At 40.6% G+C, this 18,049-nt stretch overlaps 1 long non-coding RNA gene across 1 annotated transcript in view; it reads left to right on the plus strand.

Annotated features, from left to right (window-relative positions):
* The first annotated feature begins 8,433 nt into the window (after window positions 1-8,433).
* The window catches only part of LOC138990760 (uncharacterized), a 29,667-nt gene continuing 20,051 nt past the window's right edge, over window positions 8,434-18,049 (plus strand). The window contains exon 1 of the long non-coding RNA XR_011466861.1: window positions 8,434-8,554. This is a non-coding gene — a long non-coding RNA (uncharacterized lncRNA). The remainder of the gene's footprint in view (window positions 8,555-18,049) is intronic.

Below are 18,049 nucleotides of genomic sequence, written 5' to 3' on the forward strand. Positions count from 1 at the left end.
GGGATGACCAAAGGAGTGTCTCTCTTCCCCATTTCACCATTCCACCCAATCAAACAAGCTCTGACTCAGCTGACTCATCTACAGAAAGACTAACAGTCTATCGATAGCTTTGGGGACAACAAATTAACATAGGTTGCCATTGTGGTGCTTCTTATAGAATAGAAGTATGGATCCTGGAGAAGGGCATGGCAACGCACTCCAATATTCTTGCCTGGAGAATCCCCATGGACAGAGAAGCTTGGCAGACTGCAGTCTATGGGGTTGCAAAAAGTTGGACATGACTGAGCTACTAAGCATCCACACATTTAAAGTTTCTAGCTACTGCCTTGAATAAAACTCTCAACTAACTTCCCTGGTGTCTCAGACAGTAAATAGTCTGCCTCTAATGCGGGACACCCGGGTTTGATCCTTGGGTTGGGAGGATCTCCCAGAGAAGGAAATGGCAGTAGAAGTATGGATTTTTGTAGCATCAGCTACAAAAATGTCCACGTGTGATGACGGTGTTTTATCAGTCTGCACTTGTCTTCCTCTGATAGCCTGTTCTCCCTATTTAGATGTTGACTGATTGTGTTAGTCGTTCAGTTGTATCTGACTCTTTGTGACCCCATGGACTGTAGCCCGCCAGGCTCCATTGTCCATGGACTTTTCCAGGCAAGAATACTGGAGTGGGTTGCCATTTCCTTCTCCAGGGGATCTTCCCAACCCAAAGATCGAACCCGGGTGTCCCACATTAGAGGCAGATTCTTTACCGTCTGAGACACCAGGGAAGTTAGTTGAGAGTTCTATTCAAGGTAGTAGGTAGAAAACTTTAAATGTGTGGGTGCTTAGTTGCTCAGTCATGTCCGACTCTTTGCAACCCCATGGACTTCAGTCTGTCAGGCTTCTCTGTCCATGGGGATTCTCCAGGCAAGAATACTGGAGTGAGTTGCCATGCCCTTCTTCAGGGGATTTTCCTGACCCAGGGATCAAACCCAGGTCTCCCACATTGCAGGTGGATTCTTTACAGTCTGAGCCACCAGGGAAGCCCAGAAACTTTAAATACCAGCACAGTTTTCTCACAGTCGTAAAGCAGAATAATTGCTTATGAATTTTAGATTGGCTGGGTTCCTAAACTCCTAATCAACATCTTAAGCGTGCTGTTCTTGGAAGGTCTTCCTGAGTTACATTGGATTAGATTGCATATATCTCAGAACTCAGATCTCACTACATGCTCATAAGTTGTCCTGTTCAATTGATGGTAGTTGAGTGGCTCCTCCTTAGTTAACCTCTCCAGACTGTAAGCTACATGAGAACAGGGGATGGAGCTGTCCTCCCATCCTGCCCCAGGTGAAATTTCTCCTACTGCTTAGCAAAAGCAGAGGCAGCTGACAGAACTTCATCAGACACTCACTGAGATAAACAGATAGATGCTCTGATAGTGGCATAATCATGATGTCACTTTATATTCATCAACTCCCAGTCCCCAGAAAGCCTGGACACCGCAGCCCTTCCTGCACGGTCCTGAGCATGGGAAGTGCTGTCCTGCTGGAGAAGTCCTAGCTCTGAGTGTAGCTACCAAGAGCAGCAGAGCATCTTTCCCACCTGGTAACACCCACCAGAATCCAGGAGAGAATGAGGACTGGACATTCCAGAAGCATCTAACCCTTAAAAAGATCCACAAAATCACACTTAGGAATATGAATTGTAAAATGTTCTTGTTAATCTTCTATGAATGCAAGTGCTGCAGGAGATGCAGGTTTGACCCCCTGGGTCAGTCAGATTTCCCCTGGAGGAGGAAATGGCAACACACTGCAGTTTTCTTGTCTGGAGAATCCCATGGACAGAGGAGCCTGGAGTTACAATCCATGGATCTCAAAGAGCTGGACACGACTGTGACTGAGCACACACACACGTATTGTTCATAAGCTTCTTATGTTTTCTGTGTACACTAGCATGTATCACTATCTGCCTGTCTCTATGTGTACGTGTATTAATAATTTCACTAAGAAAATCTTTGCTGTTCTTTTTAAAAATTTTATTTTATTTATCTGACTGCACGAGGTCTTAGTTATGGCACATGGGATCTTCAATCCTGGTTGTGACATGAGAACTCTTTAGCTGCGGCCTGTGGGATCTAGTTCCCTGGCCAGGGATAGAACCCTGGCCCCCTGCAGTGGGAGTGTAGCGTCTTAGCCGCTGGACCACCAGGAGAAGTCTCGGTCTTTGCTGTTTTTAATGAGAGAATCTTTTAAACAAGGGCACAACTACTTAAATGTAGACACTTATTTTATTTTAAAGGGCATTTTAATAAACCTTTGCATGAGGGCTAGATGGGTATGTACAGGTTGTCATCTTCTACCCTGTCCCACTAGAATAAAGCAGTTACGTAACTTATGGATATGCACCCTGTCAAGAGTTATGTTCTGTTGTAACAAAGTTTTATAATAATCACACACTAAACTGTAGAATATTCATTGTGCATATGATATAGACAGGCTGTGAGGGGTCATAGCAAACTATAAGATGTGATTTCCATCCATGAGTAATTTTCAACTACTTTAAGCAGCGTAATACACCCATGAAAAAAACTCAGCAGATGAGCAAGGTCAAGTAAATATAATGCAAGATCAGTTTCAAATAAACTCAAACAGACGCTTTATAGAGAAATCAGATGGAGGAAGTTTATAAAAGTTTCTTCAAGGAAGTAAAATTTTAATAGGACTTTATATCATGGGATGATTACGAAGAGGAGCGTAGGGTTTTTCTCATCGAGAAATTACAATTATAATATAAATAAGGCATAAATTAGAAAAAAACTGATAACTTCTCTGAAGAGACTATGATAGATTTATTAGAGATTTATTAAAGGAGTTTGGAAGTGAGAGAGTAACAATCATTAGTGGATGACAAATAACACACCAACAGTTTCTTGCTTCTAAACAGTGTTTCAGAAGATTCTAGATACTCATATAAGAGGCACTGTTCCTTTATCTCTAACTTTAATATAGAGTATTATTGTTGAGTATCTTTGACCTCTATTGATCGACATGACTAAATGATAAAATAAGACTTTATAATGTACAAGTAAAGACAAGATTAGTTGAAGTATACAGTATTATGAATCATAATTATATGATTTAATATTCAACAAATTTTTATATAAAACAGATGTTTTGAAATTGTACATACAAAACAACTGTGAGCATTTGGAATAAGAAGAAGTTTCGGTTTATGCTTCTGAAGTCCTCTTAATTTTATAATTAAGTTAGAATGCCTAAATCAGAATATTACAGACATAGGAATTTTTTAAGTTCCCATAAATTCTTAAGATTGGAGAGAAAAATAAAGCAGTAGATCTTGAAGAGAAGTAGATCGCAAGACTAAATACAAAAGAAGTGTTTCTTTTTCTTGTTAGTGAAGCTGATGACACTAGTAAGAGTGTCAGAAACTAAACCAAATATTTTCATGATTTTAATCATTTTATTTTTTTAAAGATTTTTTGGTTTTGATGTGGACTATTTTAAAAATCTTTATTGAATTTGTTATAATATTGCTTCTGTTTTTGGCTGCAAAGCCTATGGAATGTTAGTGCCCCGACCTGGAATTGAGCCCACACCCCTGCACTGGAATGAGCAGTCTTAACCTCTAGATTGCCGGGAGAGGCCCTGATTTTATTTTTAAATAGTTCATATTGAAGAATGTGATACATGTAACAGAAAACTCTGTATACATTGTACACATTAATTTACCCCCACCCAGTAATAGCAGAGAAATGTTATCTGGAATAGAAAAGTTGAAAATTTCCTGTTGTAAGCAAGTCTAATATATTTATAACTCAGATTTCTTCCTTTTGTCTTTCTCGATGGGCAAGTCTTACTTATTCCATATATTCCTATGCATAAATGACTTCACTAAACCTAAAGGCATTTTCCCCTGACATTTATGGGATTGGAACGTTTTTAGTGAAGGCTTTTAGTAAAGGTAGAGCAAGCAGAAACATACTTTTTGAAGATAACAATTGTTTCTTTAAGCAAGTAGACATTAATTATTCAGAAAAGATTTCAGCATATTATGTGTTTATCATAAAATATTTCCAAGAAAGAATAAACCGTCTAAGTTACACAATACAACTACCCCCCATACAATGAAGCACTTACTGTATTTTTCCACACGCTGAGGTAAACCACATAATGTACAAGGAGTGGAATGACTCCAGCCACAAATATGCCTGCATATTTCCAGCTTCTGTTCCTTTTAATTTACTTGGATTTCTTTCCTTGCAGTGATAAGGAAAGCTTCAAAACTCTTAGATGATAAGAATAATATTTTATGCAAGAGAAATTTCAGGTATGTATAAGGTTATTTGGAAGCCAACAAGTATGAAGTGTCTTTGGTGCTTCTTCAAACAACAAATCCTTCCAATCATTTATAACAATATGACCAACCAAAGAGGAAAGAATCTAAAACATTTATGTGCTGAAGGTAATTGTTGTCTGATTGTATATAAGTAGAGTTACAGAACTCACCAAGCAAGATGAGACCTTAGTGGTGATATACTCAACAAACCAGAAACATAAATTACGTGATATTGTTTTTACAATAGTAAGTCAGAATTAGGAGGAAGGCAGTCAAGGAAAATGCTGAAAGTCTGGGTGCTTCATAAAAAGAGTTCACTCATTCATTTATTCATTAATTCATTTGTTTGTTCAACCAACATAGAGGGCAAAGTTTCTGTCTCTGATAATACAACAGGAAGCAAGGAGACAAAGTTTTTGTACTGTATTCTTGTGGGAAACAAAAATCTTCAAATAATATGATAATAAACATGTAAGATAATTTCAGATGATGGTGAGTGTGTTTGTTTCAAAGAGCAGAAAAATCTAGTGGCTATGAAGGTGTGGAGTTGTTGGTCATGTCTTCAGGAAGGTCTAAAAGGGGAAATGGCAATTGAGCTAAGACCTAAGACAATATAGGGGCTTCCCTAGTGGCTCAGTGGTAAAGAATCCACCTGCACTGTAAGAGCTGTGGGTTTGATCCCTGGGTCAGGAAGATCTCTTGGAGGAGGGCATGGTAACCCACTCCAGTATTCTTGCCTGGAGAATTCCATGGACAGAAGAGCCTCCCGGGCTACAGTCCATAATGTCACAAAGAGTCGGACACGACTGAGTGACTACGCACAGCATAGTGCAGAGTTTGGGATGGACATGTACACTCTGCTATATTTAAAATGCATAACCAGTAAGGACTTACTGTATAGCACAAGGCACTCTGCTCAATGCTGTGTGGCAGCCTGGATGGGATGGGAGTTTGGGGGAGAATGGATACATGTGTATGTATGGCTGAGTCCCTTTGCTGTTCACTTGAAACTACCATGACATTGTTAATTGGCTAAACTCCAATACAAAATAAAAAGTTCAGAAAAAGAAAAGAGTTGATTTTGAGCAGGGATCTGAATGGCACACTGAAGCCAACCAAGTGAGTGTAACATTTCTGGCAAGGAGAAAACCAATGCAAAGGCCATAATATAGGAATCAAGTCAGCATGTTTGAAGAATAAAAAGAAAATTGATGTAGACTTATTTTTAAAAAATAAAATCTCTAAAAACTGCATCTAATGGTCTACTCTGCCACCATTTTTGCTTCTGTTTTGAATTCTGGTTTACTATCAAACCTGCTTTATCTCCCAGCTTGATATCATTTCGTAAATTTAATTGACTTCTATTATATTTTCATTGATGGTATTGCTAATAGTTCGAATAGGACCAAACCAAGTATAACCCAAAGAAAGAATCAATTCAAAATCCTATTTCAGGGTAACATCCGTTAATTAGTGGATCCATTTTGGGGAGGGATTCACAGATTTACATGACTATATATTTCCTCATGTTGCCATTATTAATAATTATAATAAATATAACTGCCATTTAAGAGCAATTAATAATACACAAAGGCATGAGGTTAAATTTTACATAGTCCTCTAAATAATCTCCAAAGTTTTGTGCATAAGAGAAACCTGGGCCACAGAGAAGTTCAATGAGTTAATTGCTTGGGGACCACAACACGATATGTGTCAGTCCCTCAGTCGTGTCTGACTCTGCAACCCCGTGGACCGCAGCCCACCAGGCTCCTCTGTTCATGGGATTCTCCAGGCGAGAACACCGGAGGGGGTTGCTGTGCCCTCCTCCCACAACATGAAATAGAACAGTTAGTGCTCAGCTGTATAGGTGAGCGGCATTGCGTGCAGTAGAATATCCCAGGGTTCAATGAAAAGAGTTACTTCTTCCCCAGGGGCCGATTTTCCTTGAGATTATCTTGTCCTGGGTCATATTAACAGGGCTGTATATACTCTGATAATTCTTAGGCTAGATATCTATTGTCAGCTCACTCTTTACCTAGAATTTGCCTTCCCTTTTTTCTCATCTCTTAGTTATCTACATATTTGTCTAGGACTCAGCGATTATTATCTCATCTTTACAACTTCTCTTTCAGCTACTCCAACAATACCCCTACCCCCAAACCTAGACTAGGCTAGCATGAGAACTGACCACTACTTCTCTTCTGATAAACTTTATTGAGACACAGTGACCATCACTTCTTCTAAGCTCATTCAGGAAGAGCATGTGTCTTTCCATTTCCAATCCTTTCCCCTTTGTTCCACAGTCCACACTGCAATCAGGGAGGCTCCTGTGAATTTTTGGTGGTTGTTGTTTAGTCACTGAGCCGTGTCCGGCTACTCAAGTGACATCAGCCTTTTTAAAATAAATTTAAACCTCTTTGATGACTGTCTATTATTTTCAGCATAAAATCTCCAAACTACCCAGCCTGGCATGCTCTAGAGGTTATGGTGAGTCAGTAACTTCTAGAATTTGTGGGCAGGATTGGTCAATAGTTCTTCCTATTCAGTCTTCTGGCATCTTTCCCCTTTTCCTCAATTTCTAAAAAATTATATGCTAGAAGGTGTAAAATAGGGTTTTCTTGGTCTTTCAAAAATTTGGAGATGTGAGCCTGGGTCAGGACGATGGTAAGACAAGGTGAGTGAGTTGCCTGGTGTACAAGATTTAGGGAGGTTCTGGCTCTCAGGATGGTGCAAATGCCAACTGCAAGGGGAAGGAGGAGAGGATAGGCCTGTGAATGGGCGTATAAATGTGCGTCTATATGTGAGTGCTCACAAAGGGTGATCTTAGAGAGGAGTTTAATAATCAGGTGAAGAGGACAACCCATTCTGTAGATACCAGTCAGGCTCATTCTCCAATCCCTACTTTCATCACCCAGTGGGCTCGTGAAGAAAATGGCCCTAGTGGTAGGGATGGAAATTCTGCCTGGGCTCAGTAACAAGGACTTTTGTTCACCAATACTGGCGTGACTACAGCCATTGTTAGTATCCAACCTGTGGCAGAGACTAACCCTGAGGACCAGCCGTGGCCCATTCTCCATGGTCGTCAGCCAGCTACCTGGTGGCAGCTTGATTGCTTGAAGTATGTCCATCACAGAAGGGGCAGGGCTTTGTTCTCACTTCAGTAGGCACTTAACTCTGGATACAGATTTACCTTCTCTGCCTGCAGTGCTTCTGTCAAAACCACTATCCATGAACCTACAGAATGCCTTTTCCCCTCATGGTGTTTCACATAACATTGTGTTGCAGGGAAAAGCCAATTCTGACTTCAAGTTGGAGCTGTTCCTTTGACTTGCTTTCCTTTGCCTTTGTCATTTTAATCACACAGAATGGCCTGCCTCAGAGAATCCTGCCCCTCTGCCAGACTGTTAAACTAAAGTGCCTTTGTTTAGAACCCTGTCTACCTGTAGATGGCAGGAAGGAAGAAAAGAACACGGTTCCTGCCTGAGGCTTGCATTCTAGGAGATGTTTGCAAGATTAATGGCCTTTTTACTTTGTTTCCTCACCTGCCTGCTCAGCTCTGATCTACGAAGGACTCTGGCAGCAGTGTGCTGTCATCTTAAAGAGGTACTCCTTGCCTCAATACCTCCTCTCTGACTCATTGCCCTGTCATAGAGTGAGCAGAGCGAGATTGGACTCCATAACAACTGCATCTGATAAGGAATTTACTTCATAGCAAATGCAGTGCTCTTCTGGGCCCTGGCTCACAGAATTCACTGGTTTTACTATGTCCCCACCATCCTGAAGCACCTTGTGAACTGGCCTTTTGAAGACTTAACTCACAGCATCAGTTATATATTATAGCAGCACTTTGGGGAGCTGGGGAACTTTCCTCTAGGATGCAGTATAAATTCCTAATCAGTTGTTCCTTCCATACCCAGGATTCGGGCATTCAGGAATCAGAGATTAGAAATGTCTGACTTGTGGTGATCCATGAGAAAAATATGCACTTCCTGTTTCTTCAAATGTAGACTCTTTATATGGAAATGGAAATTCCAAAGGGAGAAATCCTGGCATCAGGGGAAACAAAAGTAATTCCACTAAACCAGAAATCAAGTCTGTCACCTGGCCACTTTGTGATGCTCTAGCCAGTGAAGCAACAGGCAAAGAAGGCAGTTACTACACTGGCTGGAATGATTAATCATGACCAAAAGGAATAATTGGGTTCTACTCCACAGAGGAGGTAAGGAGGAACGTGTCTGTAATGCAGACAGTTCCCTGGGGCACTTCTTAGTATTTTTCTGTCCTCAGAGTTAAGTCAGTGGAAACTACAGAAACCCAATTCAGGCAAGATTTCTAGTGACCAGACCATTTGGGAGTGAAGGTTTGCGTCACACAGAGGGGCACAGGCATCACCAGTGGTGTATAACCTGGACGCAAAGGGAACTTTGGCTGATAGTAGAACTTGTTATAATTAATGCGCTAGTGGTAAAGAACCCACCTGCCGACGCAGGAGACTTAAGAGACGTGGGTTGGATCCCTGGGTCAGGAAGATCCCCTGGAGAAGGAAATGGCAACCCACTCCAGTATTCTTGTCTGGAGAATCCCATGGACAGAGGAGCCTGGTGGGCTACAGTCCATGGGGTAACTGAAGCGACTTAGCACTCACAGTAGAAGAACTTATTGTAATTGCTAGCTATGACCATGTACTATTTAGAGAACTGAGTATTGTGATAGTTGAGCATTTTTCCTTAATTGAATACAATTATTTGTATTAACCAATAATTTTTTCTTCTCCTTTCCCAATATCCTAACATAATAGTAGTTTACTTTATAGCTCAGTATTTACATTACTTACATAGCAAATAAGGAGTGGAAGTCATCTGGAAGCAGACAGGTGGTTAAGAAGAGAGATTGACATCAGACAAAGGAGGATTTTTGCATTCATTTTTGGGTAAAGGATTACCCTGCTTTTGTTGTATGCCGCATGTTCAGTAGAAATATGACTTTGCTATCATTTCTGTTTGGAAATTAAGTGTGGCTTAAAGACATGTGTATGGCAAGTGGACAAGGTGTGGTTTTATAATGTGTCAACTTGTCCAGGTTGAATTGTTTCCCAGAACTCCCTTCCCTGAATATTTCCAGTCTGGGTGGGCTGCAAGAGATATTTTTGTGTAGGATTTGGAATGCAAAAGTGACGAAGCAGCCCTTTTGTATGACAAATCTTGGTTGATAGAAATGTTCATTGTCTTGATTGTGTGATGATTTCAAGGGTTATACATATGTCAAAATTGATCTAATTGTGTGTTTTAATATGTGATATTTAATATTTCAATGATGTGACAATAAAGTTATGAAAAAAAATCTATACCTGGAGAGGAGGCTAGCACAAGTTCTGATGCTTTGCAGACATTTGCACTAAACACTGCGTGATTTTTTTCACTCTTGCTTCTAAAGCGTTTCCCTCTCCTTGGGGACTCCTTCTCTCTCAGTCCCACCATGGTGACAGAGACATGTGATCCAAGCCATGCTGGTCATGTTACTGTCTCCCCTGTCACCGAGATGTGCCTGTACACCAAGCCAAGCCTCTCAGTGTCCTTCAAGATGAAAATGGAGCTGGCCAGGAAGATATCTTCTCTCTCCTGTTAAAACCCTTGGGATGAGCCCAGGGCTGCTGGAAGCTTGTTTTCACTGTATGTGGAGTTTTCTGACTGCACTTAGGACAAAGCTGAGGTGGAGTGAGGAAAGATGAAGAAAGGGGCAGAGAGAAGAGGGCTGGGGCGGGAGGAGAAGGAGACAGGAAGAGAGGGAGGGAGGAAAGATAGAATGAGAGGAGGAGGGAAGGATGGGAGGGAGGGAGAGATGCTTAGATGTGGAATCAGGCCCCCAGGAACCAGCTTTACCTCTGCGCTTCCTAGACTGGAGACATCTGAGCCAGTAAACTTCCCTCTGGCTTAACTATGATTCAGGTTTCTGTCATTGCCAACAGAAAGAGTCCTGACTGATGCAGTATTTATTTAGTACCTTTCTTTTAGACTGAGGTGAGAGGTGAGATGTGTATTACTTTCTTTTGCCCACCGCCTTCTTGTTGTTTAGAAAGTATCTCTTTTTGTTCCAGGCCGGGTACACAAAGGACAAAATTTCCTTAGCACGCATTTCTTTTGAGGTCTTTTCTCTCTTCTCTTGTCTTTAATGTTCTTTTTTTCACCCTTAAAGTTTGTTTGCTTTCTGTGATGCCCTCTGTACTTTGTACTTGAAGTTTCAGTTTCTGGTGGGTGGGAGGGATGGATATTTAAAATGAATGAAGCAGTGGAAATCCGCATTTTTGCTTCTCCCAACCATGTGTACTGGTTTGAGTGTAGGGTGACCAATTATTCATTTTCTTAGCTGAGCCCTAATAGTAGAGAGTGAAAGTCTGCCCTAGAATCTTGGCATATCATGTTCTGTCATTCTTAGTTTAAAATGCAGATGCAGGGACTTCCCTACTGGTCCAGTGGTTAAGACTTCACCTTCCAATGCAGGAGTTGAGGGTTCGAACCCTGGTCAAGGAGTTAAGATCCCACATGCATTGGGGCCAAAAAAACAAAACAAAAAAACAGAAGCCATATTGTAACAAATTCGATAAAGACTTTAAAAAGATGGTCCACATTAAAAAAAAAAACTGATAAAACGAAGGTATACAATTTCATGCTTTTTTTTTTTTTTTGGTGGATATTATCTTGGGATATGCATGGAAATTTGGGAAGAGATGAGCCAAGTGGTGCTTGGGCCCTTCCTTGTTCAATGAGAAGCCTGGCAACTTGGCCTTTTAACATCTGAGTTATTCCCTATCTCTGTTGGATTTGTAATCCTTCTCTGGTGGCTCAGTGGTAGAGAATCCACCTGCAGTGCAAGAGATGCAGATTCGATCCTGGCATTGGGAAGATCCCCTGGTGTAGGAAATGGTAACCCACTCCAGTATTCTTGCCTGGAGAATCCCATGGACAGAGGAGCCTGGCGGGCTACAGTCCTACAGTACATAGGGTTGCAAAGAGTCGGACACAACTGAGCACAAATGAGTGAAGTTTTCTTTGATGGTGAAATGTCAATTGCCTTAAGGGGATAGAGGAGAGATATTTCTGGAGAAGAAAAACAGCCCAGGATCACCCCAGGGACCGTATATATTCAGTCTATCAACTCTGTGGTGTTGGTCTTGTTTCTGAAAAGTCAGAGGGCAGAACATAGAGGAATAATATTTGGTGAGACTCTGGGAGTGGGGTGGGGGATTCCCTGATAGCTCAGTTGGTAAAGAATCCACCTGCAATGCAGGAGACCCTGATTCAATTCCTGGGTCAAGAAGATCTGCTGGAGAAGGGATAGGCTACCTATTCCAGTATTCTTGGGCTTCCCTTGTGGCCAGTTGGTAAAGAATCCACCTGCAATGCAGGAGATCTGGGTTCGACCCCTGGGTTGGAAAGATCTTCTGGAGAGGGAAAAGACTACCCACTCCCGTATTCTGGCCTGGAGAATTCCATGGACTGTGTAGTCCATGGGGTCGCAAAGCATCGGACACGGCTGAGCGACTTTCACTTTCACTGGGAGTAGGGGCACCCATCTCAGCAACAGAAAGCCTATGGAAACCTTCCCAGAATAGACTTGGAGGGTCCTCTCCGTTTTTGCTTCTCAGATGCTTCTTGCTGGTCAGTGACTTCCCGTGACAGTACTAGCTAGGGAGCCAAGTGGTGGTCAGACAGAGGCTGAGAGGTTGGCAGAAAAGTCATGGAAGAGGTAACTTGCTCCTGGGATATTTATATTTAGGGACTTAATATATTTTTTCCTGAGAAGGTCCTGGCTTTATAATTGGATGCTCACAGTAAGACAGTATTCTTATCTGAATTTAGAATTGTTGAAGATGTGTTGTCCCTGTTCTACATGGTATTTCTGCAAGTCTCATGCATGTGTGTTTGTCACTTCGGTCATGTCTGACTGTTGGCAACCTTTTAGACTGTAGCCCACCAGGCTTCTCTGTCCACGGGATTCTCCAGACAAGAATACTGGAGTGGATTCCATGCCCTCCTCCAGGGGATCTTTCCAACCCAGGGATTAAACTCTGGTCTCCTGCATTGCAGGCAGATGCTCTATACTGAGCCACCTGGGAAACCTGAAAGTCTTATATACCTCCCTAAAAGGAGCAAATGGACTTAATTTTGGGCAAAGGAGCCTACAGATGGTGTTTGCAGAGCTCAGTTGGGCAGAAGGTGCAGTTAAAACTGGTTCTAAAAACCTTTCTGACACCGCACTGACCACAGGGCTCTGAGAATCACACTAGAATTCCACCCATGATCTTAAAACTCATAAAAAAAAGAAATTATATAATAAAATTTGAAGTCAGAATAGTTGTGATAAGTGCTGCAATATTTCTTCCTTATAATCTGTCAGAAAAAAATCTGCTTTTCATAATGGACATTTAGTTAATTGCCCTGCTGCTGGCTGGCTCGCTTTGTCTGTATCATATCAGGCATCTCTTATTTATGCCCAGAAAGATGATCCTGAAAGAGTGGATTTCTAAATGAACAGTATTTACACTCTTGGATTCAGGATGTGGAAGAATGCGTAGCAAACTTTTACTCTTTGTTGCTTCTCCTTGCTTCCATATGCCTTTCAACTAGTGGGTGAAAATAAAACTTAATGATTAATAATCTATGTGGAACTTCTTAAAATTTTGAACATAGGTGCATAAAATACATTAAGAGGTAGTTAAATTCAGGTCAACAAGATAGAAACCTTCTCAGACCTCTCAAATAATTATAGGTAAATTTACTAGGGAATTTTTAATGTGAATTTTAATTGGTTTAGTAATGTTTCCAGTCACTATTTATTATGTAACTTAAAAATTATACAGTATCTTGCTGGTGTTTTATAAAGCCAATATTGATATGATTTATTTGTGAAATAAAGTGAGAAAACTGTACCGCTAATCTTCATGACTCAGTCATAAATCTTTATACTCTTTTGCAATAAAATGCATTTCCAATAATGCTAAATATACTTTCCATGGCATTTTAGCCTCTTGGGCCTTGACCACTCCACGTTCTTAAGATCATGATATATGTTCCCAAATGAACCAGATGTTCTTTAGAGTCTGAAATAGAAGATCTCATTAAAATGGGTATGTGAGGGTGGGATGATTTGGGAGAATGGCATTGAAACATGTATAATATCATATATGAAATGAATCGCCAGTCCAGGTTTGATGCAGGATACAGGATGCTTGGGGCTGGTGCACTGGGATGACCCAGAGGGACGGTTCGGGGAGGGAGGTGGGAGTGGGGTTCAGGATGGGGAACACGAGTACACCTGTGGCAGATTCATATTGATGTATGGCAAAATCAATACAATATTGTAAAGTAATTAGCCTCCAATTAAAATAAATAAATTTATATTTTTTAAAAATGGGTATGTGCATATGTATATGTGTTCTGCTATATTTAGAGCAATTTATTTTTTTCAAACAGTATAGATGCCAAGGATTGCCTATTATTTATTTATTTCTTTAAGCAGTTAGCCCTGGACAAAATAACTGTGAGCAAGTCAAACTCATCACATCTGGGGACTATGCCAATAATGTTGAACAAAGGTGCTTTCTCGGTCTTGGCCTTATGTGCTTTCAACATTCAGCAACCTACATTATGAGCTGGATTTAATTTACTTGGTAGAACTTGTGAAAATACTACAAGGGAAACAAGATATTCTCTGCATTCAGGGTTAACAATGGAGCAATACAAACAGTCCAACACATGAGGAAAAACATCAGTCAGTCAGTTCAGTTGCTCAGTCATGTCCAACTCTTTGCGACCCCATGGAAGTCAGAATGCTGGGCTTCCCCGTCCATCACCAACCTTCCGGAGCTTGCTCAAACTCATGTCCATCGAGTCATTGATGCCATCCAACCATCTCATCCTCTATCCTGCCCTTCTCCTCCTGCCTTCAATCTTTCCCAGCATCAGGGTCTTTTTCAATGAGTCAATTCTTCACATCAGGTGGCCAAAGTATTGGAGCATCACGTTCAACATCAGTCCTTCCAATGAACACTCAGGACTAATCTTTAGGATAGACTGCTTTGATCTCCTTGCAGTCCAAGGGACTCTCAAGAGTCTTCTCCAACACCACAGTTCAAAAGCATCAATTCTTCGGCGCTCAGCTTTCTTTATGGTTCAGCTCTCGCATCATAAAACTATAGCTTTGACTAGACGGACCTTTGTTGGCAAAGTAATGTCTCTGCTTTTTAAGATGCTATCTAGGTTGGTCATAGCTTTTCTTCCAAGGAGCAAGTGTCTTTTAATTTCATGGCTGCAGTCACCATTGGCAGTGATTTTGAAACCCAAGAAAATAAAGTCTGCCGCGCTTTCCAGTTTTTCCCTATTTGCCATGAAGTGATGGCACCAGATGCCATAATCTTCACTTTTTGAATGTTGAATTTTAAGCCAGCTTTTTCACTCTCTTCTTTCACTTTCATCAAGAGGCTCTTTAGTTCTTCACTTTCTGCCATAAGGGTGGTGTCATCTGCATGTCTGAGGTGATTGATATTTCTCCTTGTACTTCACAGCTGGCATTTCACATGATTATGTACTCTGCATATAAGTTAAATAAGCAGGGTGACAATATACAGCCTTGGCCTAATCCTTTTCAACTTGGAACCAGTCTGTTGTTCCATGTCTAAAACCATAAGAATGTTTAAAGAAAGATGTGCCAATGCAGAAGAATTCAAGAAACTTCACTAAGATTATTTGTATTTAGAAATTATTTTTATATAGAAATATACATAAAATATCAGTATTAACCACTGTCTGAGTTACCTCCTTAAAGATACATTTGTGGTTGTTAATAGCAGTGAACCACAGGCTGAATCAAAACACATTTGTACACACATTTCTTTTATAGAGTGCATATCATCTTAAGTATTAATCTTAAGATTCATAACGAAGTCTCACCACTTCAAAGAGATGAAATCTTAATTAAAAATAACGTTGTAACTCTTCTTGAATGGACATGAGTTTGAGCAAGCTCCGGGAGATGGTGAAGGATAGGGAAGTTTGGCATGCTGCAGTCCATGGGGTCACAAAAAGTCAGATACAACTGAGCGACTGAACAACAACTTTGTTAATGAGAAAAATCATTTTTAGTTCTCCAGAATGTATTGACTTATAGAATACTTACTGATACCTATGTATCAACCAAACTTTAAGGAATATAATTCTTTCATTCATTTAAAAATATTTATGACAGCTTATTATGTGACAGGCATTCTTCTCGGTGTGAATGCCACACAAATGAACGAAACACACATCTCTGCCTCCAGGGTGCATCATTCATGGATGAGAAAGAGGGCAGGAAACCGAATAAACAGTAATGTGGTCCTTGGAGGGGATGGTTGCTGTGAGGAGGCATATAGCAGGGGAGAAGGACAGGGAAGACCAGGGGCGAGGCCACCAAGACCTGAAGGAAGTGAGGGAGCTGCCCAGGTGGTACCCAGCCCCAGAGCTTCCTGGGGAGGGGGCACTGCAGGAGTCAGGGCCAAACGGGAGGAGTGCCATCTTCAAGGTCCATGGAGAGCAGAGTCATGGGAGCGGATGATGCAGGGGTAGAGAACTGGATGTCAGGAAGGTCAATGCGGCAGGAGGGGCCAGAGATCAGGTCAAGGCCCTTGGCTTTTATTATAGATGAGATGGGAAATCTTCCAGCAGGAGAAAGTCACGACAATGATCTGACCTGTATTTTAATAGAATCACTCTGATTAACTTCTTTTTTCCCTTAAATTTTAAATCAAAAAGTTTAAATTAATTTATTTTATATAGTAAATATTAATGTATTTTATATTAGTTATATTATGCATTTATTGCTGGATCATATATTAATTTTACTTTTAATTATTTTGAAGAAATTCCATACTTTTTCCTTAGTGGCTGTACCAATTTACATTCCTATCAACAGTGTATGAGGGTTACCTTTTCTCTCATCCTCACTGACACTTATGTGAATATTTTTTTTAATTTGCATTTCCTTGGTGATTAGTGATGCTAAGCACCTTTTCATGTACCTGCTGGCTCTGTGTGGCTTCTTTGGAAATGTTTCTATTTGGATTTTTGTCCATTTTTCACTCAGATTATTTGCTTTTTGTTTGCTATTGAGTTGTATATTAATTTCCTTATATATTTTGTGTATTAATCCTTCATCAAATATTCAGTTTGCGAATACTTTCTGCCACTCTGTAAGTAGCCTTTCCATTTTGCTGATGATTTCCTCTGCTCTGGCAGCAACTTTTACTTCAATACAGTCCAGTTTATTTTTCTTTTGTTGCCTGTGCGTTTGATGTCATATCCAAAACACAGTCTTTTCTAAGACCAATGTCAAGGAGCTTTTCCCCAATGTTTTCTTTTTAGGAGTTTTATAGTTTCAGGTCTTACATTTAAGTCTTTAATTCGTTTCAAATTAATTTTTCTAAGTGGTATAAGACAGAGGTCCAGTTTCATTATATTGCATGTGGATATCCAGTTTTCCCAATAGCATTTCTCAGAAAGATTTTTTTTTTTCTTGCTTGTGTATTTTTGGCACTTTTATCAAAGATTAGTTGATTCCATGTGTTCTTTTTTTTTTTTTTAAATAGACTGTTTTGGTGCTAATATCACTCTTTTTTTTTTTGAAGAAAACTTACTGTCGTCAAACGTGTGTGTATATGTACATATATATATATGTCCATGGCGATTCTCCAGGCAAAAATACTGAAGTGAAGATCCCCAACCCAGGGATCGAACCCAGGTCTCCTGCATTGCAGGCAGATTCTACCTTCTGAGTGATCAGCGAAGCCCATCAGTTAGTATACCAGTACTTTATTACCTGCTGCTGCTGCTAAGTGGCTTCAGTCGTGTCTGACTCTGTGCGACCCCATAGATGGCAGCCCACCAGGCTCCCCTGTCCCTGGGATTCTCCAGGCAAGAACACTGGAGTGGGTTGCCATTTCCTTCTCCAACTACTGGTGTAAAAATACAAAATTCCAACATAAAGAATCTTTTATCAACAAATATTTTAATACTTACATACATTTGTGCTGCATCAGATTAAAAGCTTCACTCTGAAGACTCCTTGATATGCCTGTTCACAATCCTTTACAAAACTCAAGCAAATGAAACATTGCACTTCATTGCAGTGCATTACACTCTGTGACATTCTGCATGGACTCCATCAAGCACAAATTAGCATTTCTTTCCAGGCACAAGTTCCCTTTATGAGAAATGTGAGTACGTGGATTTATTACTGACTCAGAGTCGTCAGAATTTAAGGTCTGTTAAAAATGGGTTTCGGGCCCTTTCTGGTGGGAATTAAAAAAGCTCTAGGAAGCTAGAGCTGGGAAATAGAATAAGGTATAATAGGAATCATAAAACAAGAAAAGTAAGGAAACATCTGCAGGGTATTTGCCTCCAGCTCAGGTACCCCTGCTCTATCACTCCTGTGGATTCTTCCTGGCTTGACTAATTTTTTTTTTTTTAACAGCTTTGTGCTCAGTCATTCAGTCATGTCCAATCCCCTGGACTGTAGCCCGCCAGAGTCCTTTGTCCATAGAATTCTCCAGGCAAGAATACTGGAATGGGTTGCCATTTCCTCCTCCAGGAGATCTTCTCCATCCAGGGATCAAACCTGGGTCTCCTGCATTGGCAGGTGGATTCTTTATCACTGAACCACCAGGGAAGCTCAGCTTTATTGA

The sequence above is a fragment of the Bos mutus genome, chromosome 14 (genome assembly GCF_027580195.1).
Source record: "Bos mutus isolate GX-2022 chromosome 14, NWIPB_WYAK_1.1, whole genome shotgun sequence".
Classification (NCBI taxonomy): Eukaryota; Metazoa; Chordata; class Mammalia; order Artiodactyla; family Bovidae; genus Bos; species Bos mutus.